This window comes from Podarcis vaucheri (assembly GCF_965113315.1).
Source record: "Podarcis vaucheri genome assembly, chromosome: 3".
Lineage (NCBI taxonomy): Eukaryota > Metazoa > Chordata > Lepidosauria > Squamata > Lacertidae > Podarcis > Podarcis vaucheri.
This window is the reverse complement of record NC_138761.1, coordinates 28,302,399-28,320,429: the sequence shown is the minus strand read 5'-3', so window position 1 is coordinate 28,320,429 and position 18,031 is coordinate 28,302,399. Positions and strand designations below refer to the sequence as shown.

Here is an 18,031-nt window from a genome sequence, read left to right as displayed (position 1 = left end):
GTTTATTGTTCCCAGGCTTTTAAAATCCATTGGCACCTCGCATTGCAGAGAACAGCCCCCCGTTTGAAGGACTGTCTGGTCCAGGTCTGGTTTAAAGATAAATGACTATAAGAAGGGAGAGCAGGAGCCTTAAAATTGCACACCAGGAGGTTGCACATGGACAGCCGACTGGTCACAGTACTGCTTCCCACTAGGGAATGCATTGCATGTATTGTAGTCAATGCATTGCATTATACAATGTATTCAGTATACAGTGGTACCTTGGGTTACATACGCTTCAGGTTACATACGCTTCAGGTTACAGACTCTGCTAACCCAGAAATAGTGCTTCAGGTTAAGAACTTTGCTTCAGGATGAGAACAGAAATTGTGCTCCGGCGGCGCAGCAGCAGCAGGAGGCCCCGTTAGCTAAAGTGGTGTTTCAGGTTAAGAACAGTTTCAGGTTAAGTACGGACCTCCAGAACGAATTAAGTAATTAACCCAAGGTACCACTGTATTGCTGAAACCTGTTTATTCGTCCAAACGTTTAAGTTTGGGTCAGTTAGTGGCTCTGTGGTTTGAATTATTTTGAAATGTGTTTTATTTGATTGCTTTGTGTGATGGGTGTTTGTTGTAGTAAAATTGTATTTTATTTTTGGTGTAACTAGCTAGTAATACCCCTTTGTATAACACCCTAGTATTCACAAATGTAAATGAACCCTATTTAAATGATAGTATTTGGCACCTATACATAGAAATCAGCACCTGCCAATGTTATGCAAACCTGGGTGAGGGCAGAAGTGGCTGCCTTCTATCTTTTCTATTTCTATCTTTCTTAGGACCATTTCCAACTACTTGACAACCTTCCTATCTGAATCTCTGCAATGGTGGCTGATTGGCAGTCTGGCATGCTGCGGGGACTGCTGTGGCATGTAAACATTTGCAGTAGTATGTGCTTGGCAGTGGGGTGACCTCAGACTCAAAGAGGCCGTGAGCCTACACAAGCTTTCCTGCAGCTATCAAGTCCTGATTCTGGGTATGTGACCTGATAAAAGTCAGATCTGAATCAACAGGAAGATTAAAGTTCAGCTGGAAGGTTGTTGAGCCAGGCTGAATGTTAGCTCTCTGCAGTTTGAGTCTATATCCTCTTAGTGGCCAGTTTTCACTCAACTCTTCAATGCAGGAGTGGAGAAACTTTTTGGCTCAGCTGGTGAGATCCTTATACTGTATGTCAAGATGTCACCATGTGACTGACAAGTGGGCGGGACAGCAGGCCCATCCACCTGACCAATTTGTCGACATCAACCTGCAGAGTATGGGGAGAGGTCTGCTTGCTTAGTGCAGCTGATGTGTGGAGAGTTCAGTCCTCTTTACTACAGGGTTTGCTTCTCTGCAGGGTCTGCTGGACCATAAAGAAGGCTGATCGCCGAAGAATTGATGCTTTTGAATTATGGTGCTGGAGGAGACCCTTGAGAATCCCATGGACTGCAAGAAGATCAAACGCACCCATTCTTAAGGAAATTAGCCCTGAGTGCTCACTGGAAGGACAGATCATGAAGCTGAGGCTCCAATACTTTGGCCACCTCATGAGAAGAGAAGACTCCCTGGAAAAGACCCTGATGCTGGGAAAGATGGAGGGCACAAGGAGATGGGGACGACAGAGGACCAGATGGTTGGACAGTGTTCTCAAAGCTACAAACATGAGTCTGACCAAACTGCGGGAGACAGTGGAAGACAGAAGTGCCTGGCGTGCTCTGGTCCATGGGGTCGCGAAGAGTCGGACACGACTAAACGACTAAACAACAACAACTGCTTCTCTAGCAAGTTCTCCACAGGGAACACCATGGCAAAGCATCACCCAGGAGGATTGAACCCCACCCAACACCCATCAGCTGACATCACCCAGGTAGGCATAGTTTTGGGGAGATGGCTTGTGGATAAAATTGGACCCCATGGCAGTCAAAGATTGGCCTATGGACTGGAGGTTCCCCATTCTTGCCTTCATGTTTGGCAGTATGGAGGTTCCCCATTCTTGCCTTCATGTTTGGCAGTATCAAAAGACAGATTTCCCTTCTCATAGGATACATGGTTTGATGCAAAGCTTTGAAACTCTGTGACTCAATGGTAGAGAACTTTTCATGAAGAAAAGTCCCACGTTCAATCTTCAACATTTCCAGCTAGGACAGTCCCCTGGAGAGCCAATGAAAACCAGTGTAGACAATACTGAGCTAGGTGCATCAGTATGCACATCCCGGTTAAATTTATGGGATGCCACATAGTCATGCCAAAGTCTCATCCTATTGCTTTTTCACTGGGCACAAGTGAGGGGTTTTTCTTCTGTTGAATTGTGCCCACAATCTGTTATAGTTTTAAAACACACCACATCAATAATTACAACCTAAGCAACTTGGGAGCATAGGAATCAAACCGCTGGCCCAGCTAATGCGGTATTGCTATCACTGGCTGGCAGTGGGTCTCCAGGGTTTCAGATGGCGAGGTTTGATGTGGCGCATTATAAATCTATAATAAATTAGGGTCGCTGCTAATCCTCACTGGATTAGAATGGAGCTAAGTCACCAGCCAGTGTGGCACACTGGTTAGAGTACCGAACGAGGACCTGAGAGACCAGGGTTCAAATCCCCACACCATCATGAAGCACACTGGGTGACCACGGACCAGTCCCTGCCTCTCAGCCTAAGCTAGCTCACAGCGTTGTTGTGAGGATCAAATGAAGAGGGAGAGAACCATGAACACCACCTTCAGCTCCTTGGAGAAAAAAGGTGGGATTTAAATGCAACAATTAAAAAAGACTATGCTGTGCCCCATAAATTTAGTAGGATGTTCATGACCCATATATATATGGGATTTGCCTCCGCATGAATATATATATTCACTCTGTTGAGTGAGTCTTCCTTCCAAGTACAGTGGTACCTCAGGTTAAGTACTTAATTCGTTCCGGAGGTCAGTACTTAACCTGAAACTGTTCTTAACCTGAAGCACCACTTTAGCTAATGGGGCCTCCTGCCTGCTGCTGCCGCGCTGCCAGAACATGATTTCTGTTCTCATCCTGAAGCAAAGTTCCTAACTTGAAGCACCACTTTAGCTAATGGGGCCTCCTGCTGCTGCTGCGCCGCCGGAGCACAATTTCTGTTCTCATCCTGAAGCAAAGTTCTTAACCTGAAGCACTATTTCTGGGTTAGCAGAGTCTGTAACCTGAAGCGTATGTAACCTGAAGCGTATGTAACCCAAGGTACCACTGTATACTGAATACATTGTATAATGCAATGCATTGACTACAATACATGCAATGCATTCCCTAGTGGGAAGCAGTACTGTGACCAGTCGGCTGTCCATGTGCAACCTCCTGGTGTGCAATTTTAAGGCTCCTGCTCTCCCTTCTTATAGTTATTTATCTTTAAACCAGACCTGGACCAGACAGTCCTTCAAACGGACTATTTCTGGGTTAGCAGAGTCTGTAACCTGAAGTGTATGTAACCTGAAGTGTATGTAACCTGAGGTACCACTGAACTTAATTCATTCTGGAGGTCCATTCTTAACCTGAAACTTTTCTTAACCTGAAGCACCACTTTAGCTAATGGGGTCTCCTGCTGCCGCTGCACCGCCAGAGCATGATTTCTGTTCTCATCCTGAAGCAATGTTCTTAACCCGAGGTACTATTTCTGGGTTAGTGTAGTCTGTAACCTGAAGCGTATATAACTTGAAGCGTATGTAACCCGAGGTACCACTGTATGTTCACAGGACTGCACCTGAGGTTGCCCTCCTATACTTAGTCACATTGGACTATGTGGAACTTACTTCTGAGTAAACGTGCACAGGATCCTGCTGCCTATCATGACTAACCTTTGTCAGATTATACCTCATTTGTTTGTTGCTTAAATATTTGCATACATTACGTATGTGTGTTTAAATTCAGCACGCATATATACCCAAGAATTTTTCTTGTGTAATGCTTCAAAACAAATTGTCATCTGTGTCACAAAACTCGGCAGGAATCTGCCTATCAAAAATGTTAATTCATTACTAAAAAGGGAGGAGGGAAGGAAGGGGAGAGATCCCCTAATTTAGAAGAAATGAGTCGTATGCTCTCCTCGGCAAACATCACTAGTAAAGCTTCATTAGTATGTATTTTCACATAATTCAATTAGCCAAAAATACATACAAACGCCAGCAGAGCTGTTCCCTGCTCAGGGAGTGTTGGTGAGGCTTTAAACAGATCTGAAACAAAAAAAAATTGCATAAACGCCATGTAAAGTCCTATGCATACAAAGATACCTTCAGGGTTCTAATAAATTCATGAAACTTTTAAAAGCATGATTTCCTAGCAGGCAATCACTTTTAATTAAGAGGATCACCTACAGCAACACATGTCCTTCAAAAACTTACATTATTTTTTTTCTTTTTTGAATTTCAAAGTTTCTGTAGTAAAAGTTGAATTGCTGAGTAGCTTAACCTCAAAAGGCTGTCAGGCTTTCATGGCAGTTATAAACCACTGTGGTGCCTTCTTTATAAGAAGAAAAGATTCTTAACACAACAGAGAAAGAAGGAAATCGCTTTCTACTCATAGCTAGAAGCAAGCATTTCCTCCAAAGGTCGGAAAACTTCTCAGTTAAAGAATATTTTTAAGGACACTGTAGCTACTTGCACAAGTAATCTCTGGTAATTTGCTCTATGAATTAAACATACAATTGCAGGTACAGTATTTATTGTTTCATATACTGTTGGTTCCTTGCTCTCCCTTTTTTTTGGTTTCTGTTTTAAAGGAAATGTGGGTCTATGTAGAATTTTTCAGATTGCCAATTGAGTAAATAAGAAGTGGATGAGGCATGGTTGTTGAGGTGGGGTCTTCAAAGAGCAGCAGATTAAAGATATAGGGAGTATGTTGATCGTTCCTAGATGCCCCACTGGGCTGATGTTTGTTATTCTTCAGACTTCCGTTCTCCTAACATGATGGGATGGCTTGCATGCATCAAAGGTTCACAAAATGTATCACCACCTGATTACTCAATGGTTAGCTATTCAGCACTAGGAATTAAATGTGTAAATTTGTTCCACAGAAAAGCATTCTGGGATACATGGATAGGGAACCTGTGGTCCTCCAGTTGTGATGGGACTACAATGCTCATCATCCCTAACCATTGTTCTTGCTGGCTGGAGCTGATTGCAGGGGAAGTCCAACCACATACACAAGCCGTAATGGGCATGTATGTTGGGATGGAGCCACCCTCGCAAAACACAAGCGTCATTGCTGCTTAGCTGGATGGTTAGGAAGTGGTAGATTGTCAAGGTGGGGCAGAGTCACTATGCTACCTGTCCAGCAGGTGCATTGGTGTTGCTTACTGGAGGTCAGCACAGTGCTAACACACCAGAAGAGCCAATCTTCTGCTCCTGCTGCTGCTTTTGCACCTTACCAACCTCCTTACTCCATCCCCTCTCCTTCCCAGCAAGCAACAGTGAGAACTATTTGGTTACTTGGGAGTTTGGAAGCCGTCAGGTACATAGACCAGAACACAGGTAGTGGAATACTTGCAGCAAATATCATAAAGCACAGGTGAGAGTTCATGACAGAGCCAAGCTGTGACTGTGATGCTGGTGAAGAACCACTACTTCACCACCACCATTTCATTATTCCACTGTTGCTTAGTGAAACTTTTCAGAGTGATTTTGTGCTCAATCTGGTGCTTCTGTGTTTTGTGCAGGAAAAACAGGATGGTCTCTATCCAAAAGTATCATTGGACACATATCTGAAATAGCAATATCAAGAAAACAGCAGGACTCTCTCCATTACTTACCTTAAAGTGACCAACCTTGAAGAAAGGGAACTTCATAGGGAATCTCTAGCATGAAACTTTTGAATTTCAGCATATCAGGAAGTTCACTTCCATTTTGGGGGGTCTAAGTCAATGGTTTCTTGCCCCCACAAGAAATGTGGATTTACTCAGTGATGCTGATGGTGTTATCCAGTGCTTTTTTTCCTTAAAAAATATTTAGGGATACTCTCATTTTCCTACTCATGAGTATTGAAACACTGCCCCTCAATGAGGCCAAACTTAGATTCACAAAATGTTTAGGGATATGTGTCGCCCTGTGTCCCCCCAGAAAAAAACAACAACTGGTGTTATCTCTGATAACCGTTGTGAAGAAACACTTTGTGTGTGCATTTAATCTCTAAATCAATCGTTTCGTTGACACGTTTTCCCTTTTACACCCATATGTATACCTGCCTACTTAGGATTACACTTCATGGATCTGATGAAGTTGACTCTAGGCCACAAATACTTATTCCTTAGGAAATCTGTTATGGCTGTATCCAACAAAGTTGGCCTGTTCATGCAAGGACTTTCGTAATGCAATTTCTCAATCCTCTCCTTTCCCCATATGCCCCATGGATGTCCCCAAATCTAAATTGGAGAAGTGGATGAACTCTCAGATTTTTTTGGGGGGGGCACTCAGAGGAGAAGAGGGAGGGGAAGGTCCATAGTGTAAGTAGAAGTCCTTGTGCGAAAAGGACCGCTTTGTTGGATGCATTCTTACATCTTGAAGGTGCCAAAATACTTATTGTTTTAGCAGAAGCACAGGAATATGTTTGTTTTGTGGCCAGCATTCTACATGCTGTTTCTGCCTAAGCATTATATTGTTAATAGGGTATCTTAGAGACAGCAACCAATTTATTGTAGCTGTATTCTTCCCTGATTTTTCCATAGTTGTACCGGAAGCTGAGCCTACCTCTCTGATCATATATGATGTAAAGGGGTTGGCAACAGATTTACTGTACATTGTACAGCAGGCAGCAGCTAGATGATAAAGGACAACTACTGGACAATTAAAAAACATTGAGAAGGACACAGCTGCCTCACAAGGATCAAGATGTGCCAGAATAAATTAGCATCATGCAAAGTTGGGGCCATGTTTAATTCATAGGCTGTGCCTATATTTAGCTATCTTATTATTTATAATATAATCCATCCGTTTATTGAAGGTTAACACCAAGAATTACTCCTGGGTATTTTGTAGATGTGTCACAGGTCATTGTAGCCCTTCTAATCTCAAGCTACTTAGAGAGACTGAATGTGTCAGAAAGAAATTATATAGAATATCAAGTTAAATGAAGAGAAAATGAATTCTAATTGCTGTTATCTTATCCCAGGTGCTTTTTTTTCTGAGGGAAGGAACACAGGAGACAAAGGAAATATTATCAGCAGTTAATAAAAGAATACTGTCCCCTGACTTCATAAGTCTACCACTGCTGAAATTCAGGCACGTACATGGCATACAAAAGTGATTGAAGAGAAGAGGACCTGCCACCGTCTGTGGAGGCAGTCCAGGAATCAGTGGGTGCAGGCGTGACAAGAAGCTGTAGAAAAAGACCCTTTGAAAACAATATGAAATGCAGGCAGAGGATTGCAGGCGGGGGTGGTGGAGGAACAGAAAGCCATCAAAATGGCAGAGTTGTGAGCTGAAAACATTAAGAGTGCACCCAGCTAGTGCCCGTATCTGTGTGTTGAAAAGAAAAGGGGGGGGGATCGACAGGCCAATTTTCTTGGAGAAAGTTACATACTTTTTTAAAATAAAAATGTATAAGTTAAGATTTTAGACCATAAGGCCTCAGAATGCGCCATAGCTTTTTGACTCTAATATTAAAAACAATACCCTGTCAGTTGCAAATGGCTTAGATAGTCCACCTCTTCAAAACTCGTTAGGGTAGTGAGTTGATGATTCGACAAATCAGATGTCAAAGAGATAATTACCTGACATTCAGAAGACATCTTAAGGCAGCCCTGTTCAGGGAAGTTTTTAATATGTAACGCTGTACTGTTTTTAACACTGATTGGGAGCCGCCCAGAGTGGCTGGGGAAACTCAGCCAGATGGGCGGGGTATAAATAATAAATTATTATTATTATTATTATTATTATTATTATTATTATTATTATTATTATGAGCAGGTTCAGAGCATAAATTTTACTTGGTGTTCTTGGGCCATCATAAGCACCCAGCAACTCTACCTCACAGGGGTGTTGTAAAGAACATCCATGTATGACAGTGGTGGGGCATGTCTTTAAAGTCTTTAAAAATAAAAATATAAGACATCTGAGATGCTCTCAGGATGCAAAGTGTGGGATGACCAGCCTCATATAACCATCGTATCTAATCAATGCATGAAGAGGTTAATACCATAGAGTAAGTTATCCTGCAGGCTTATCTTGGTCACTTCCGCTTACCTTGGGAGGAAATAGGTAATCAAGACTCTTGCCCCCACCCCAGTCTACCTGAGAAGCCCAGCATGTGAAGAGGTTTTAGCTGGTTGTTGAGCCTTTGGTTTATGGGATTACCTGCATAAATATGTACAAATGAATAGCTATGATCCTCTGTGTTCTGAAAGGATTGCAGTATACCTCTTTTTCCTCGCCCTCTGCCCCAAGCAAGTCCTATGAGGATCAGTCGAAAGAGTGGCGGGTGTTTCATCCAGAGAACGTTAAGGGGAGGCATGTTCATGGTCTTTGAATATCCGAAGAGCCGTCATGCAGAAGATGAAGCGTACTTGTTTTCTGTTGCGCTGGAGGGCAGGATGAGAACCTCCGGGAAATTGCATGGAGGCAGATTTCAGCTAAACCTTAGGAGATTCTTCCTAAGAGCTGCTCAAGAATGGCGCAGGCTGCCCCAGGAGAAGGTGGCCTATTCTCCACAGCAAGCAGAGGGTGGATGTTGTTGTGTCCTGCATCGCAGATCCTTCACCGAGAACTAGATGGCCTCTGAGACACGACTCTGTGGTCCTGGATGCCCAGGCTTTGCTCTTCTCTGTCTGTCAACATCAGCCAGTGATTCAGTGACTGCAAGTTTTTGCTTTCGGTATCTTCAATGACGGGTGGCGGTCTGAATTTCACGCCCGCAACATTTACACCCCCCCCCCGGAGACCTGTTCCTTGAAATCACACGAGGCTGGGTCAAGTGGGCGGAAATATCTGCTGTACTTTACTGTCACCCTGAGTGGGCTCAAGGTGTTGAATGGTAGGGGGCTTCCTTTGATGCAAACGAAAGAGGAGGGAGCTCTGCTGCTCTGCCTGGAAGCAGTTGTTCTCTAGTCCCATTTGCTTCCTTGTATTTTCTCCCTGACTCAGGGAGACAAGAAATGGAACCCCACTCCCATGTATACATAAATGATCAGCGACTGACTTCTAATAGAGCCTATCAAGAAGAGCACAGCACCTATTTCACTTAGGGCCACAATGTGTAGCCTTGCATTAGTGTTTCTCTGGGGAAGCGAAACCTTAATTTGGGGGACGGATTTGTCTCTTGGTCTTATTCATGTTCTACCAAGTGGCTATGATTTGAGTTGTCAGTCCAGCTGCATGAAAAGGTATACAACCTTTCTTTCTTTCTTTTTTTTAAAGTAAAAGATATGGAAATCCAAGGACTTGCTTTCAATATCTCAATGGATTAAGGACGCTCCGTCAATACTTTTGAAAATTAGAATTTTGCATTTGTTTTAAGCAAAAGACAGACTCTGTTCTGCGTTTCAGCATACGGTGGTATCCAGATCTTTCAGGACATTGTGCTGTTGCTTACTTAAAGAACCAATTCAATTGGTCAGAAGTTATTTCAAACTATAAATTAAAAGTATAATATGGCATTTGCTTGTCTTTCCACTTTCCTTCATCAGAATTTTAATCGGTAGTTTTGAAGGGTTTTGTATAGGTATATAACTATAAACACTGCTTTAGCATAAGTGCATTTTTAAATTTTATATAATGATCATTCTTAACAAAAAGGTACAAAGCAGCCCAACTTGGCCTGAATATCTCTGATTTCCCCCTATAATATATTGTAGATAGTTAATTATGTGGTTTTTTTCCTTTAATTTTTATTTTTTATTAAAGATTTTCTTGGTTTACAAAAGTATGTGCATTATCTCTTTTCTCAGGTTGAAAAAGAACCTACCCAAATGACGCTGACATAAAAATCCCACATACAGTCATACCTCATGTTACATTTGCTTCATGTTACGTTTTTTCAGGTTGCATCCCATGGTGACCCGGAAGTACTGGAAAGGGTTACTTCCGGGTTTTGTTGCTCGTGCATGCGCAGTAGTGCTAAATCGCGCTTTGCGCATGTGCACAAGCACCAAATTGTGCTGCGCAGCTGCACAGATATGGCGCTTCAGGTTGCGGGCTTTTCACGTTGCGAACGGGCCTCTGGAATGGATCCCATTCGCAACCAGAGGTACCACTGTACACACTAAGTATAGGAAAATAAATTTACCACTTCTCCCTCCCCTCTTTTCTTCTTCCCCAACCTTATTCTGTATACAACACTAATGTCTCACATCATATGGAACTGATAAATGTGTTTTAAGCCGCCTTGAGCAAGGTTTGAACTACGGAAAAGCAACATACAAATAAAACGAAGCATATCTGTATGTATGTAAGGGCCAAGGCCTCCTCAGAGTGAGACCTTCTGGGTAAAGTTACCAGGATGGTGCCTACACTGCAGCCATTGCTTACTGAGGCAGCTAGAAGAACCATTTAAATGTCGAGGAGGGAGGACTGCTAAAGAGAGCAGATCCGACAGTTACGGAAGCAGTCGGGGATAATTAAACTATCAGTGATGATGAAAACACAGGAGGAGGATATGGAAGGTAGCTGGGATCCTGTGGTTTAACAGATCAAGGAAAAGTTAGGAATTTCAGGGATAGGAATTGATATTATATTCTTGTGATAAAATAGAAGAATTAGATGATAATGGTGGAATTAGAAGAAATTGGAAGTGTCTATCTTGAGCGCTTTGTAGAAGCAATGTATTTATTATTATAATGATGGAATATTTTTGTATTTCCACTCGTTGATTTTTTTTAAAAAAACAGCAACATTAAACTTTGTTTCCAGTGTTTAAAAAGCACTGCTAGTTGTGTGTTCAAACTCAGAGACCTCCCCCCTAAATAAAGACACATTTGACTGAAATTATAGTTTGGGTTTTTGGCAGAATTTAGGCCACAACTTTATTGATTACAGAAAAGTGAGTGGTTGCATAGGCTCTGATTTGACTAGCTCCCCACACCCTTGCAGGTAGTGCTGACCCACAGCTCTATCATAGGTCAGCCAAGGGTGAACACCTGAGGCAGATAAAAAGCCTGGGAACAGACTCTGTTCACTCCCCAGATGCTCCCCTGGACTCAGGCATGGGTACAACTCCCTTTCGGTGGTTGACCAAACCAAGTTGAGTCCCTGGATTCCTTTAACGGAATACCCTTCACACAGGGATGGCGATACTGTTCTCCCATCCCTATCACCTGCACCAGTGCCTATCCGCAACCTTACAAGTTGTGACGAATTGCTATGCGGCAGGCAAAACCCAAATGGCCACAGCCAATCAGCCAAGTGGGGAAAATTCCTGCCGTGCCCCTGTCCCAACGACACATGACGGCATAGCAAGGTCAATTGCACAATGCCCTAAAAGTAGGGAGAGGTGGGCGGGTGTTCCAGTGCACGAGCCAAAAGAGGGAGCTCTGGGACATGTGCATGGGTTTATATGGGTCCCTTGATCCTTTTAGACTGCACCCCATTGGCCAGATTAAACCCGGCAATGAGGGATCTACCAATCGGGTGTTGTGGTTAACCAATAGACCCACCCACAACCAGGAGGTCAGTCTCCAGGTCTCACCACAACACGTGCCCTCTTTTAGGGAGGACACGATTTTCCATGGCCCCATGGGTGCTCCCCTGGTTGAGGAGGCTGGAAAGCAAAAATCAAGAAGGTCACCTATGTTCCGAATGCTTGAGAGTTGTTTAAAACCACAATATCAGACGTTCATCAAGAGTGTGTACTGCAGCTCAATAAAGCTACCTCCAGGTCAAAGAAGCTATTAGTGACAAGAAGGCTTCCTTTAGAAAATGGAAGTCTTGTGCAAAAGAGGAGAACGAAAAGGAACACACACATTGGTAAAAGAAAGGCAAAATAAGGGATGCTAAAAAACAGTGTGAGGAGCACATTGCTAAAAACATGAAGACCAACAACAAAATTTAAATATATTAGAACCAGGAGACCAGGTAGGGAGACGGTTGGGCCTTTGGATGACAAGGGAGCCAATGGTGTGATAAAGGAAGATAAGGAGATTGCAGAGAAGTGGAATGAATTTTTCACATCTGTCATCCTAGTGGAAGATATATGGGAAATCTCTATGCCTGAACTTTCACAGAAAGGGAGTCTGAGCAACCAAGGCAAATGATGGTGACAAAACATGAAGCTCTAAGACTTTATTAACAAAATAAAAACTGGCAATCACCGGGTCTGGACGGCATCCATCTGAGAGTTCTTAACTCTAATGTGAAATTGCTGATCTACCCCCCCCCCAAGTAGCTTCCCTCTAATGTCAGCCTCTATATCTGAGGTTGGATGATGGCAGGAACAGGATCCCCAAGTAAACAACAACAACAACAAATTTATACCCCACCCATCTGGCTGGGTTTCCCCAGCCACTCTGGGTGCTCCTAACATAATAATAATAATAATCATCATCATCATCATCATCATCACTAAAACAGCAGTCATTAAAAACTTCCCTAAACAGGGCTGCCTTCAGATGTCTTCTAAAAGTCAGGTAGTTGTTTATTTCCTTGACATCGGATGGGAGGGCGTTCCACAGGGCGGGCAGGTGCCACCACCAAGAAGGCCCTCTACATGGTTCCCTGTAGCTTCACTTCTCGCAGTGAGGGAGCCACCAGAAGGCCCTCGGAGTTGGATCTCAGTGTCCGGGCTGAATGATGGAGATGGATATGCTCCTTCAGAGCTCTGTGGGGAGCTTGTTTCAGGCACTAAGCCCATTGGCAGACCAACTCTGTGTTACAAAGATGGCTGCAGATGTGCCAGAAGGCTGGGAATATCAACCCTGCCATGTGGACAATTACAGTGCCTGGAGACAGACAGTCAGGTCAAGTATCCACAGCAATGACCAGAGGAGGAATGACTGCTGTGCAGTAGCACAACTGGATGCTTTCATCTGCCCCAGCTGCAGCAAAACATGTCTCTCCTGTATCGGTCTCTACAGCCACAGCAGGCACTGTAACTCGTCACTGGTTTGACTTCACTCCCCCTTTTTTTTACATGCATACAAACATACATTTCATACAATCCTTAAAAATATTCAAACATACCTACATTCAGTCCCACAGATAATTCTTTTCCCCATCACCATCCACTACCCCTCACCCCATCTTTGTGTTAGACTTCCAATCTGCTCTATTGCAATTTCTTTCCACTTCTATTACTTTCTTTCACACACCTTTGACCTAATTTCATGCTTCTTTTTCTATTACACATTGTTATCCATCTTATTTAGTATTTCAGTATTTAAAACGGAACTTGTTTATTTTAATAGGAGTTCTGATTTTTCAATATGATTTTGCAAGTATCCTTTAAACACCTTCCAATCCCTGTATGTCTTCACCAAGACTGGCAGAAGCCAACAGCAAGGGCTAGAGCAGATTATACCGGTGGGTGGACTAACAACATATTCACAAGCAAGTCTATATTTTTACACTTCTGCATGCCCCTTTGGAACAACTTTAAATGTTCAGATAAAGAAAAGCATTAGATAGATAGATAGATAGATAGATAGATAGATAGATATAGATAGATATAGATATAGATATAGATATAGATATAGATATAGATATAGATATAGATATAGATATAGATATAGATATAGATATAGATAAAAATATATGAATATATATATATATGAAAATCTTGTATTTCCTGACAGGTGCAAAGCTCTACTGGGGGCATACCAAATCACAATGCAATATTCCATGAAGTCAAGGTTCTGCTGTTTGTTCTCCACTCCAGTCCACAATAATATTCCAGACCCACGACACCTGCAATGTGTGATTGTGGAAATGATAAAGTTTTGCAGCTTAACTTGTACTTGATTTGCGAAACACACTGGAAGAGAAGCTATTAATTCTTAACAAACGTTAAGAGTTTTGTCAAGGTGAATGCATGGCTGTGATTTTAGGTCAGGATAAAGAAATGGTAGTCTATGCATAATATCACCCAGGGTGGATCTGTGCAGTTCCCGAGCCAAAGCCTAAATTAACACTGAGATCATATAAGAGGAAATAAAAAAAGAGAAAGATCTGCCTTGAGATCAAATGGAGCGTTTGTATAGAACGGCATTCAAAATGGATACAAATGCATCAGTTCCTTCAGAATTATAGGTGAATCAAAGGGAAAATTACATCCAAGAAGAGAAAGCGACAGGCAATGGGCAGCCCAACCATGCGAGAGGCAGAGATGCATCTTTGAAGATTCTCCTATGGCCTCCTAAAGAGCCAGATGTTGCTGGTGGAACAATGTCCTCTCAGCCTTAGCACCTGGTTCCTATCGTTCGGATTCATAGGCAAAGGGGAAATGTTGGAAGGCCATCATTTCATGCATTCATTTAAGAGGAAAGTATTTGAAGAATTTTAACAAAAAAGAGGAGTTTTTCAAAAAAAAGAAGAAGCTTTGAATGACGAGTACTTCTTTTTGTAGGAGAGGGAGGAGACATTGTAGTTGTGAGCAGGAAACCTCAAACAAATGAATGTTGAGTCTGTACTGCTGCTTTTCTAAATGCCCCAGCACAGAACTAATTTGGCTGGCGATTTCCCTTGATGTGCTGGATCAAGTGTTTCAGAATAGAAGGTGTTCCGTTCAGCGACCTTTTGAGCTTTGTGTTTACATGTGGTCGAATGTTAGGTTGGCTTTCAGTCAGGGATGGCTGGAACATTCTAGTAGTGCTTTTGAGATGTACCCAAATTGTCTAGAATTGTAGCTGGATGCTAAATGAAGACTGCTTACTGAGAGACATCGAAAGAAGAGTTGATTTGCTCTCCAAATGCACCAACACTTTTTTTGTATCTTGCTGGCTGCATAAACATAAATCTCTGCAGAGATTTCCAAACAGTTAGTTTGGAATGGTGATGGCCAGCTGTACACAGCACTGATTGGCAGGTACTTGTGAAGTGACAACCACTTCTCTTCACCTCCTGATTCTGCAACTGATGCTGATCCCACAGTAGTCTGGCAGTACTACTTGAATCCCAAGAAGACCATACATTTAAAGCACCCCCCCACAGAATCCTGGGAATTTCAGTTTCCCACTCACAAAGCTACAATTCACAGGACCCTAAACAAGCCAGAGATCCCAGGATTCTGTGGGGAAACTCTTGTACATTGAATGTGTGTTGGACACTAAATGCTTGAGTTGTGTGGATCTGTCCATACTTTATTTTTTGCATATTTTTTATTTCTTTTCAAGTATAATACCTAGGTACAGAATAATAAATATGTATTCAGCAGTACAGATATTTGTTATTTTTGGGTCAGTAATTGTTATTGCAAAGGTTGATGAATGCAATACATCAAGTAACAATAGAACAAATAACTATTTACCCCCCACAAATATATATATTTTTCTCTTACACAGTGCACCCTCCAGAATAACACTCCAGCAAAACTCTATTACAAGTGGGAGATAAGACAAGTAAGGGCAAGAAAACTGTTTGCATAACAAGAAATAAAAGGATAAGATCCTGTCCATATTTTCTTTTAATGCTCCCCTTGCCTACATAGATGATACTGAAGAATACTGTCTCCTTGACCTAGGGATTTCTCCTGGAAATGCAAGAGGAGTGTTCTCACTCCTAAACTATTGACAAAGATAGCATTGTTCTGAACACCCTTCAATGACCACTAGAGAAAGGGGGATGGAGGGTGGGGGGAGGTGATGAACCTCAAATGATGCAATTCCAAAGGCTATGTCACACAAAATGTGATATGACATGATGACATGACAGACACTGACACGTTGTACAAGGGCTCCCTGCAAGGCACCCAGCAACCCAATGCCATTGGCACATCATTATAGGAATTACCAGTCAGTTTACTGTATAGGGCAATTTCAAGAGCAGCCCATGGGCAATGGGCCAGAGTTTATTCGCTATGATTGATCATACCCTGTTTGGAGGGCGCAAAGGGAGCTAATTGGACAATAACGGAGAGGAGCCAGCTTTCCAAGCAGAATAACTGGATTGTGATTGGACCACATGACCACCCACTAGGTCAAGAGTGGGGAACCAGGGGCAATCTAGATGTTACTGTACTCCAAATCTCATCATCTCCAGCCAGCATAGGCAACAGTCAGGAATATTGGGAGTTGGATGCATAGCTGTCAATGTTTCCCGTTTTTTAAGGGAAATTCCCTTATTCCGAATAGGATTCCTTGCAAGAAAAGGGAAAGGTTGACAGCTATGGTTGGATGTAATCTCAGAGCCTCTGTTTTTGGAGAACAGGTGAGGGCCCTACAGATTGAAATTGGGCAAATGTTGTCCCCATCTTCAAAAAGGGGACCTCGACACCTTGTACACATTTCTTAAAGATTTGCAGACATGGACTCTTGTGTTTATTTGGAAAAGCCCATTAGGTTGCAAGGTTTTTACAAAGCAAAACCTCAGCCCCACCCATATAATTTCCTAGGTGATCCCATGAACGCAAGTCCATATCTCTCAGGCTAGCCCACCTCGGAAGATTGTTGTGTATGCCATAAGAAATATAAGGCGCTTTGTACAGGAGTAATGGAACAAAGCCTTGTGGTTAGATAACCCATGGAATGACCACACAAGCAACATCATTTAATAATGGTTGAAATGATTTCAAGAAGTTATTAGCTGCATGCTTTAGCTTTCTCTGTTTATACTGAGGTGAGACAAAACATATTGCAGCAAAGCCTACGTAAAATATCTGTACTTTAATTTAACATTTTGACTTCAGATTAAAGTGTGAGATGTCATCATTTGGCTTCCAAAGTTCCTCCGTCTGAATTTATTAAAGTAAGTGCAATCTACGTCTGATAAATGGAAGCACATCTGGTCCATATTCTGGACACAAACCCCACACAATATTAATTATATTGATGGGCAAAGCTAAGGAGTGAGTTGGACATTATTTATAATGATCTTTGCTAAGTAAATCATTATAAAAATGGCTTTCTAAAAACAAAACGCTTCCCTTTTTAAGACGCCACGCAGAATTAAAGAGGCTTTACAATAGAGCATGAAGCATATTGCCGCGCGAGGAGGGAGAAGGACAGAAGCTGCCTTGATTAATGCGCGCGATTATCAGCAATGCAAATCACTTTCACTTATTAAGTCTTGTTTAATATCCTAATGAAGCTTCCTGAGCAGATTTGATAATTCCAGCAAAAGTGACTGTGAACTAATGCCCTTTCAACATGTTGAGAATAAGCAGCGGTATAAAGGAAACCTCATTTACTCTAATTCTGACCAAATGTGGCATCCTTTGCTCAGCTTCTACCTCACAGCAGGAGACAATTAACCTTTTCTGTGCCAGAAGTGATTCCCAACACATTCCAGCTGCGAAGGCCAAGGAGGTCAGGCATAAGTGAAGTTTACCTTCAGCTTCTCTCGAAGAAAGCCCCAGTGATGCAACACACACTCTTCAAAGCAACCAGAAGAAGCCACAGCAGAATTTTACACTGGAGGTTTATAGATTTCAGTCATTCTTATTGAGGGCAATAAATTACACAAAGATGATAGCGCTATACAGGAAACCTGCAACTTATGTGGGCATTACATTCCGGAGATCACGTCTAGAGCCATAATTGTGTACAGTGGTACCTCAGGTTACATACGCTTCAGGTTACACACTCCGCTAACCCAGAAGTAGTGCTTCAGGTTAAGAACTATGCTTCAGGATAAGAACAGAAATCGGGCTCCGGCGGCACGGCGGCAGCAGGAGGCCCCATTAGCTAAAGTAGTGCTTCAAGAACAGTTTCAGGTTAAGAACTGACCTCCAGAACAAATTAAGTACTTAACCCGAGGTACCACTGTATAGTCAAAACCCACTGGGTTCAATGGTGGGAGGGATTGCCAAAGTAATTTCTCCCAGAACCCCGCTCCCTTTCCACCCCGGTGTAATTTTTGTTATTTTTTTTGCCATGCACGTAAAACTGAATGCACACAAGTCAAATGCATGTAAGTTG

General features: G+C 42.5%; 1 long non-coding RNA gene across 2 annotated transcripts in view; it reads right to left on the bottom strand.

Annotated features, from left to right (window-relative positions):
- The window catches only part of LOC309529784, a 760,251-nt gene that overhangs the window by 198,089 nt on the left and 544,131 nt on the right, over nucleotides 1-18,031 (bottom strand). For both annotated transcript variants that reach the window (XR_014218453.1, XR_014218454.1), the window contains exon 2: nucleotides 3,713-3,739. This is a non-coding gene — a long non-coding RNA (uncharacterized lncRNA). The remainder of the gene's footprint in view (nucleotides 1-3,712; nucleotides 3,740-18,031) is intronic.